Raw genomic sequence first — 10,024 nt, 5'->3', positions numbered from 1 at the left:
TCGCTTTCCTTCTTCCTCCTCTTCTTTCTCTTCGTTTTCTTCCTATCCCTCTTTTATCCTTCTCATTATCATCGTCATCATCACCATTACAACCACCACAACCAGCACCACATCCACTACCACCATCGTCGTCGTCATCATCATCATCATCATCATCATCATCATCATCATCAACACCATCATCATCATCATCAACACCATCATCATCATCATCATCATCATCATCATCAACACCATCATCATCATCATCAACACCATCATCATCATCATCATCATCATCAACACCATCATCATCATCATCAACACCATCATCATCATCATCATCATCATCAACACCATCATCATCATCATCATCATCATCATCATCAACACCACATCATCATCATCACACATCATCATCATCATCATCATCATCAACACCATCATCATCATCATCAACACCATCATCATCATCATCATCATCATCAACACCATCATCATCATCATCATCATCATCATCAACACCATCATCATCATCATCAACACCATCATCATCATCATCATCATCATCAACACCATCATCATCATCATCATCATCATCATCAACACCATCATCATCATCATCAACACCATCATCATCATCATCATCATCACCATCATCAACACCATCATCATCATCATCATCATCATCATCATCGTTGTCGTCGTCATCATCATCTTCATCATCATCATCTTCATCATCATCATCATCAGCAGCAGCAGCATCATCATCATCAGCAGCAGCATCATCATCACTAGCGTATGCTACATGAATACAAGCGTACACACCCGCACACGCACGTACACATCTATCTATCGATGTATTTCTCGATCTCCCCCTTTCTATATATACATGTGTGTGTGTGTGTGTGTGCTCTCGCGCGTGTATAAGCCTATGGTAAGGGTTCGTAGCTTAGTGGTTAGGTGGGGGATTATTTTTGTACGTACGATCGCTAGGTCGTGGTTTCGATACTCAGACAGGCGGTGCGTTGTGTTCTTGCAGAACACCTCGTTTCACGTTACATCGTCCCCGTGACGGACTGACCTTTCCGTTCAGTAGGAATATTGGTCTGTCCATCAAGGCAGCGGGCGGTGGGGAACAACCATTTGAAAGCCACAAAAAAGTGAGGAAATGCATTGTGACCAGCGGTGTTAGACCACATCTGATAGTCTGAGCAATAATGATACACACACACAACACACACACACACACATACACACACACACACACACACACAACACACACACACACACACACACACTCTTCATAATTTTTAAACAGTGACTTCGAAGTTTCGGCTTAAGTGGCTGAAGTTTCGAAGTCACTGTCATTAATATTCTTGTTTAACAACTCTACAAAAGTATGGATGAATGTAAAATGCTTTTTAGTATAACCGAACATGAAAACGAACATATGTGTGCTGAGAGAGAGAGAGAGAGAGAGAGAGAGAGAGAGAGACAGACAGACAGACAGAAATGATAGTCATATCATATGAATTGTTTCCCATGAACATATGAAGTTATTTGAGAGTGGCCTCCCTTGAAGGGAGGCAAAAATTTTGTTTCATTTTGTCCCCATGGCTTTCCAGCTTTTTGGTTAAACCCTCTGATTAATTAGCGTCGCTTGTTGCTGACTTTATAACTGATTGACCTTCGTTCGAATCTTTTTATCGCTTATTTGTTTTTAACATTATACTGCAGCCGTGCAGGAGTACCACCTTGAAGGGTCTTAGGTGAACAAACAAACCGGTACTATTCACTGGATCATCGATTCCTAAATTCTCCAAAGAAGTCCTTTTATTTGAAAATGTGATAAATATATTTGTAAGGGGTTAGAGGACACCATTGACTCGGGAACAGAGTGTGCAAGGGGTGCGCTGTATCCACTAAAATGTCTTGTGGAAGGGCAATGAGTACGCTTTGTCCATTCTCCTGAAAATCTTCGCAGCCAAAACCGAAAGATCGTAGAAATATTTTTGGACTAATTTCTGAAACATTGCTTTTTCATTATTGGATTTATCAGTTTTGATTTGAGTACATATGTAATGGCTTCAAATTTTGGCTGAAGACCAGTAGTTTGGGGTGGGGGAGTAAGTCGATTGTATCGACCCCAATGCATAACTGGTACACTGCTAAAGGGAAGAGAGACCGCAAAGGCAAGGCAGCTAAATTGCAACACAAAGTCAAACAGAGGAAGACTGGTGGAAATAAGAAGGAAGCCGCAACAATATACTAAGAGACTAAGGCGGCGAGTAGCTGGCAGAAAGGTTAGCACGTCGGGCGAAATGCGTAGCCGTATTTCGTCTGCCGTTACGTTCTGAGTTCAAGTTCCGCCGAGGTCGACTTTGCCTTTCATCCTTTCGGGGTCGAATAAATAAGTACCAGTTACGCACTGGGGTCAGTATAATCGACTTAATCCCTTTCTCTGTCCTTGTTTGTCCTTTCTGTGTTTAGCCCCTTGTGGGTAGTAAAGAAATAGGTATTTCGTCTGTTTTTACATTCTGAGTTCAAATTCCGCCGAGGCCGACTTCGCCTTTCATTCTTTCGGGCTTGATAAATAAAGTACCAGTTGCGTACTAGGGTCGATCTCATTGATTGGCTACCCTCCCGACAAATTTCTAGCCGTGTGCCTAGAGTAGAAAAGAATAAACTAGGAAACTGATATCAGATCGGTGTGGAGGAGGAGGGGGGGCAAAACTGAAGAACTACAATACTCTGCAAGAATAAACAACATGAAAGCGTTTTACCCAGGACTCGAGCTGAACATACCAATGTATGCAGTGTTCATAGACTTCATAAAGGGTTTTTGACACAGTAAGAAAGCTTATCAAGTCATGTCAAAGCCGTGGGCAGTCATAGTCGCAACGACTGACTGCGGAGTAACAACAACAACAACAACAACAACAACAATAAATGCCCTGATGTAACACCAGGCATTGGCTCTCGTGTCTTCTGATCTTAACTGATTGGAAGTGTTATCATGTACATTGTTTTGTCTTGGTATAAAAGATGGACTACAGCAAATATTCTGCTCAACACCACAGATTTGCTTGTCAGTTGTTTGACCGTAACCAGTTGAGCATGTCCCTTAGTGGCTGACGATATGTGCATCTCTGATCACGAGCAGAAGTAGTGGGGGAGCATCATAGCCATGTGTTGAGAGGGATTCTTTGGGGTTTGGAAACATGGGTGTTTCGTTCAACGTCCTTAAACAATCCATATTCAGGGACCTTTTGAGCGGGATGAGTTACTCGACCAGAAGAAAATTCTAACTGGGCCCCACCTGCAAGGTCATGCGCTGTTTATCTTGATATGAGATCACCATGTCGCGCACATATGGTTGTGATGCATGTGCCTGGTGTACCCTTATCAGACGGGTAGTCATGATGGGTATACTGGGCTTCGTATATTTTACCCCAATGTCACTTTGATGGCATGCACTACTCTCGTTCAATAATAATAGTAATCAACGATCGAAGACCAGATATAGTTGTGGTAGCTAAAGAGAAAAGGAAACCAAAATTATAGATTCTGCAATACCTGGAGATGCATGCATATGTGACAAAGAATTAGAAAAGATTGAAAAATAAAGACAACTAATAGAGGAAATCGCAAGAATGTGGAGTATGAAGAGAGTGATTGTCGGTCCAGTAGTTGTAAGGCTCACTCGGAGCACTAACAACCAAGTTCGAGAAATATGTCAGAAAAATCGGAATTGACATGAGAGCAGGGCAAGCCCCCAAAAACTGCTCTGCTGGGGACAGCTAGGATTTTGAGATTGGTACTTGGATGTTGAATGTCTTCCATGATAATTAACAACCTAGTATCAAAGCTTAAAATGTGCGGAAAGAGATCCCGTGAGACCTCTGATAGAAGGCTGCTGTCTGCTCTCAGAGAATCTACCAGAACAAACAAGGCCGAGCACTCTGGGAAGTAAAGCAGTAATAATAATAATAATAATAATAATAATAATAATAATAATAATAATAATAATGGTTTCAGATTTTGGCACAAGGCCAGTAACTTTGGGGGAGGGGAGAAAATCGATTACATCGATCCCCAGTACTCACCTGGTTCTTATTTTATCGACCCCGAAAGGATGACAGGTAAAGTCTACCTCGGCGAAATTTGAACTCCAAACGTAAGGACAGACGAAATGCTCCAAGCGCTTTGCCCATCGTGCTAACGATTCTACCAGTTGGCAAATCCGAAAAGAAACACACTCTAAAACGTTAGAGCTGCGATATATTTAGAAGGTTGTTTGTTATGGCCGGTCAGAGGGTGGCCGTTGGTTTCGCACCTATAAAGCTCCATTAATGGATGGCATGCCTTCCTCTTTTAAACGCCATCCGTATTTGGCCAGGAACCTGATGTTGGGCTTTTCCGGTATCTGAAAGGACAACCTGTGGTTGCTCAGCTGTGGAACCGACATATTCCTGTCTTTGTGCTCTTGCACTTGGGGTGCTGCTGTCGCCGCTGTTGCTGCTGCTGCTGCTTGTTGTTGTTAAGACGGGTAAGGGTGATTAGTTGATGGTCTAGGGCTTAGGGGCGAGTGACCCCAGACCTTGGGGGAAAAAAAAATTTGGTCATCTTGTAGTCGAGGGCTCTTCGTTGACGCCTGACACCACTGGGAGGTGGCCCTCGAAGTCGCTGGAAATGGAAATCTCCAGGTCCAAATTCTTGGACGGATGCTGCTGCTGCTGCAGGTGTTGTTACTGGTGTCGTTACCTTTGTTGTTATTTCTAGACATATCCTAGTGTTGCTGTTGCCCGTGGTGTAGCTGCCATTGCTCGCTGCATTGTTGCTGTTGGCGCTTTGCTGCCGCCACTACCGCTGCCATTAGTCACCGTTGTTGCTGTCATCGGCGGATGTTCCCTTGGTGCCATTAGTGCCACTGTTACTAACGCTGCCGCTGTGGTTGCCAGATCCGGTCACCCCCTCAGCCTTATACTCTACCCCCTTGGCGTAGTGTCTACCCTCCCTCCATTGGGCAGTCATTGTATACCCTACATAAACATCCTGCCTCTCGTTGTATCTTGGGGCTGCTCACTAATATTTTCTTAAAGCTGGACGCGCAACTGAAAGAGACTCTGGAGTTGTGTCTATGAAACAAACGTCCGAATCTGTGTGACGTGTGGAGTGTTTGTCCACTATTCTAAGGAATATCCTTCCCACTCAAGTCTCGACACTGAGTGAAAAAAAGGCGGAGCAAACCAAACGACTTTACGGTGACGTTTCTTTTTGCCTGTGCCAGGATCTGGCATATAGGAGATGCGGCCCTTAAACCCTGTGTTAATGTACGACAGACTTTCGTTTGGTTTGCTGTAGGGTTTGTATGAACAGGTGCCCCATCTAAACATTTGACAGTGGTAAGGTTGTTCTCAATTGTAATCTTGAGTCCAGTGGAACCAAGGGTGCTAATTAGGTTCTTCCTAAGCTTATCTCGGGTATGTCCATTAGCTCCTGTGGAGCTGACTAAAAGGCAATCTCTGTAGAAACCAAAGAGAACTGACGGGAATCTATTCTTTAAGGCGTCCACTATATACAATCCTATAAGGTCGCAGATGTTCGCCTGTCGTAGGCTCCGATCGCCACATCGAAGGAGCCCACCGGTCAAATTGTTTGATCCAGGTAGAACTTTTATTGAACAGCAGCGTTTTCCAAGAGTGCATAATTAATTCTATGTCCCCATCGCTAATATCAGTGAAATTTCTAGCGAACATAATAAGTGCCTTAACCCTTTCGATATAGACAGATAAAAATCGACTGTATCGAATTGGGTGAACCTTGCGCTGCATCTGTCCTGGTTGGCTTAGATGTAGCGTTGCTGTTCGTACACAAACATCATACAATCTGCTTTTACTTCGGGAACAGAAGCCTTTTATTACCAACAAAGGTCATAGCTCCCTGAACTTTCTCCCACCTGTTTCTATTGCAGCAGCTATACATCCAGAACACCCTCCTTCGCTGCTAATTATGGCACCTTGATAGCAGAAACTATCTACGATCTCCAGAGAGTCTCCTGGCCATTTGAGAAAATCTATTTCCCGTGTGTCTTTTGTGTTTATTGCTCTTGCGCCTCTCCCACACTACTTTCTCTTTTTAACTTCCTGTGAATCCGCTGTATTTCACGTGTGCTCATTGCTCGTACTGGATACACCGCATGGAATTCCTTCCTGATCCCTTCTTACATATCAAACAGGACCATTAATCTGACTAGAAGTGAGTCATGTCTGTTTTCATGCTTACTACGAAGTCGGTCTATGCTATTTTAACTTTAAGGCCCTTTGCCTTCTACACATTCCGCTATTAAGAACGAGGGTAGCAGGTCTTACATTTCTGTTAAGAATGGAGGTTTATGACGAGCAAGAGGGAACTCAATACCTAGTTCTTGTAAACTTCCACTCGTACTCTGAATTCGATGTTATATACGTGGCTGACTCTCACCCCACTGATTGCATCCCCGTGCATGGCTTGTGTGATTTTCACAAGGCATTCATCAACTCTTTGCTTCCTTAGAGACAATCGGATCACAGAAGGAGGAATTCTGTGGAAGGCTTTCTCCCGGTCAACAAATGCCAATATAGTTTACTTTTAGCTAGATATTTTACCTGCAGTTCTCTTACTGGGAAGAAGGCATCGTAGTATCCATCCCTGGCGCAAAACCGAACTGCATCTCGTCTAGTCTAATCCTGTTCCTATTTTAACTTTCTTAGGTTTGATACCACTGCAATAAATTCTATCAAAGGCACCTTATTTACTCTTATAACCGTTGACTATAATGCTGACATACCAGTTATTAGGTATGACCCCTTCCTGTTCAACCCAATTAATTATATGGGCAATCGTGTCCTATTTTACTCAGCCTGATATTTCAAGCTTCTCAGCAATGATTCATGATAGACCAACGGATTTCCCTGTCTTCTTATCCTTCGTTGTTTTATCTATCATACTGCTGTCAACTTGGATAGCTAGTCCCTTTCTTGGGTTCATATTCAGCAGACCCTCTTTTTCCCATGCATTCTCCACGTTTAGTAACCTTTCATAGAAGCACTTCCGCGCCTTTTTTTCCCAGGATCATTCAGTGTAAGTGTGTCGTTATCCATCTGTACACACTTCTCGCCCACAACATCTCGACTCTCTATTTTATGAGACACGTCACACCTCTGATCTTCACGCTATAAAACACTGGCAAATCTCCCACTTTCTGCCGTGTAACCCTGTTACCTGGCTTCCTTTCTGGCGACCTGATATAGTTCTCTGCTACAACCATTTCCCCAGTTTTACCAGGCCTACTCTTACGCTTTTCTATCTCTATCTACCTCACTGTTCCAACGAGGCGTCACCCTTAGCCTGCACCGGCCATAGATCTGGTATGTAGCCCTCAGTAGGCCGTTCTGTAAAAACTTCCAATTGCTGGGTCATTGAGATTCCATTTCTTCATTTTCCAGACCGGTTTGGTTTTCTGAGTCCTTCTGGCTCTAAGACGGTAGTCTGAACCACACACACACACACACACACATATATATATAGAAGGAGAGAGAGAGAGAGAGAGAGAGAGAGAGAGAGAGAGAGAGAGAGAGAGAGAGAGCGAGAGAGAGAGAGAGAGAAAGAAACACTGAGAGAGCACCTCTTAAACCAAGAAATAAAGCGAAAACAGTGGGCGATACTGACAACTGATAATCGCCAACTTTTATGAATTTAGCTTCGCTTTTTTTCCGTCTCTAAAACCCTTCAAATCAGACCTAGATTGCTGAAATTTTCATGTGGCTTAGACATAGAGCTTTCCAAACAGGTATAGCATGCCAAGATCAAATGGTGATCAAGGTGTACGTAAATAGTTAAATGAACAAACGAAATTAAACGTTAGTTTTTCAATCAACATACACATTAATTACTGTACAAAAAAGTACTAAACGAATCATAAAAGGTATAGCATGGGTATCATGTCAAACTCAGGTGATGATCGAGGTGTACTACTCTGGCTGGGCCTTCTCCATTGCCTCGACCTGATGCTGGTTGCCCTTCATAAACAAGAACATTTCAAAGTCACCATCTGACAGGGTACCTCTCTTGGCCCCTCAAAATATCTTTGTCAATAGAGTATAGGCGCTCAACTGCAGCACTGGATGGAATGGCAGTGTTATAATTGGTGAACATGTCGATCAAGATCTGCTCACCCCAAAAGGCAACTTCCGTCAGGACCTTCTTCGAGACGGCCTCCAGCCAGGTCTTCACCAAATCCTGCAGCTTGGACTTCAGTGACCTGTGGCTCCTGCTCTCCCGGAACCTAGTGATGTTGCTGAAGAAATCATCTTCCTCATCCTCACTGCTGGCGGTGTTGCTCCTCGTTGGTCTCCTTTAAGGTTCTCCATGGCGTTTAGGTCTTCTAGGAGGAGCCCAAACCATTTCGTGATGCCTGCCATTAACGCGTCTACCAGAGGACTGCAGGACAGGAGATGTTTGGCCTCCTTCAACTTCATGACAGTAGCCGCCGCAGTTGGCAGAAGGCTCCCGAGATAGGCCTGGTCCACCCGCTGGATTTTATCCCAGGCCTCGGCAACATCAGACATCACCTGGGTGTACTCCTTCAGGAAGCCGACATCAGAATCAATGAAGGTCTGCAGCTTCAGTTGTATCATCCCCTATTCTTCTTCAACAGGTTGCTGAGGACAGCAACAGAGTCAGATGATGATCAAGGTGTACTACTCTGGCTGGGCCTTCTCCATCGCCTCGACCTGATGCTGGTTGCCCTTCATAAACGAGAACATCTCAAAGTTACCATCTGACAGGCTACTTCTCTTGGCCCCTCAAAATATCTTTGCCTAGAGAGTATAGGCGCTCAGCTGTTGTTGACAACAATGTTGTTGACAACCTACGGCAGAAATTGTATTCACCTCAATAGACGTCATTGATTGGTTGAAATTACCGAAATGCAAGAAATTAAACAACAAATAGTTTACAAACTACAGAATTTTCTCAAGAAAGCCAAGAGAAAAAGATGTTTTATGTGACACATTCTACCAGTATACGAAGTTTAAAAGTGTTTAGTTACAAAGAAATTATTTTAAAAATCTGCCGGTCAAAGTGAAAAGATCCCAAATGTACTTTAAACAAATTCCAGAATGTAAAATGGGGAATTGTCCAGAAAAGTAATTTTCTTTTCAACATAATAGTAATCAAAACGTATGAGGAAATAAAGTCGAGGTGTGTGAAATATCTGAAACTCCCTTTACTCGCATCCGAATTAATTTTCCCAACAAATTCCGAAATAATCGTAGTCTTCTCCAATTGAAACGTATTTGTAGAAAATTTCATTAAAAAATATCCATTTTTCTGAAAGATATGAGGTGGGACAGGCTTATTGGTGTACCGATTCATAGGCGTGGCACTTACAGTCTGCCAAACTGGATTATGGAAGCACTCCGTCGGTTACGACGACGAGGGTTCCGGTTGATCCGAATGAACGGAACAGCCTGCTCGTGAAATTAACGTGTAAGTGGCTGAGCACTCCACAGACACGTGTACCCTTAGTGTACCAGAGAGTGACAAGGCCGGCCCTTTTGAAACACAGGTACAACAGAAACAGGAAGTAAGAGTGAGAGAAAGTTGTGGTGAAAGAGTACAGCAGGGATCACCACCATCCCCTGTCGGAGCCTCGTGGAGCTTTTAGGTGTTTTCGCTCAATAAACACTCACAACGCCCAGTCTGGGAATCGAAACCGCGATCCTATGACCGCGAGTCCGCTGCCCTAACCACTGGGCCATTGCGCCTCCACTCTACCAAACTACGTCCTTTGTAGCAAATCTGAAACATCAAAATTACGAATAAAATCATAAAATCATAAAAAATATGATTTAACAATAAAAAGACTGATGTAAAAATCACTTATGAAATGTATTTCTTTATTGCCCACCAGGGGATGAACATAGAGGGACAAACAAAGGGATTAAGTCGATTATATCGACCCCAGTGCGTAACTGGTACTTTATTTATCGACCCCGAA

This window comes from Octopus sinensis, linkage group LG2, assembly GCF_006345805.1.
Source record: "Octopus sinensis linkage group LG2, ASM634580v1, whole genome shotgun sequence".
In the NCBI taxonomy this organism is placed as follows: Eukaryota; Metazoa; Mollusca; class Cephalopoda; order Octopoda; family Octopodidae; genus Octopus; species Octopus sinensis.
Note: the sequence above shows the minus strand (reverse complement) of the source record.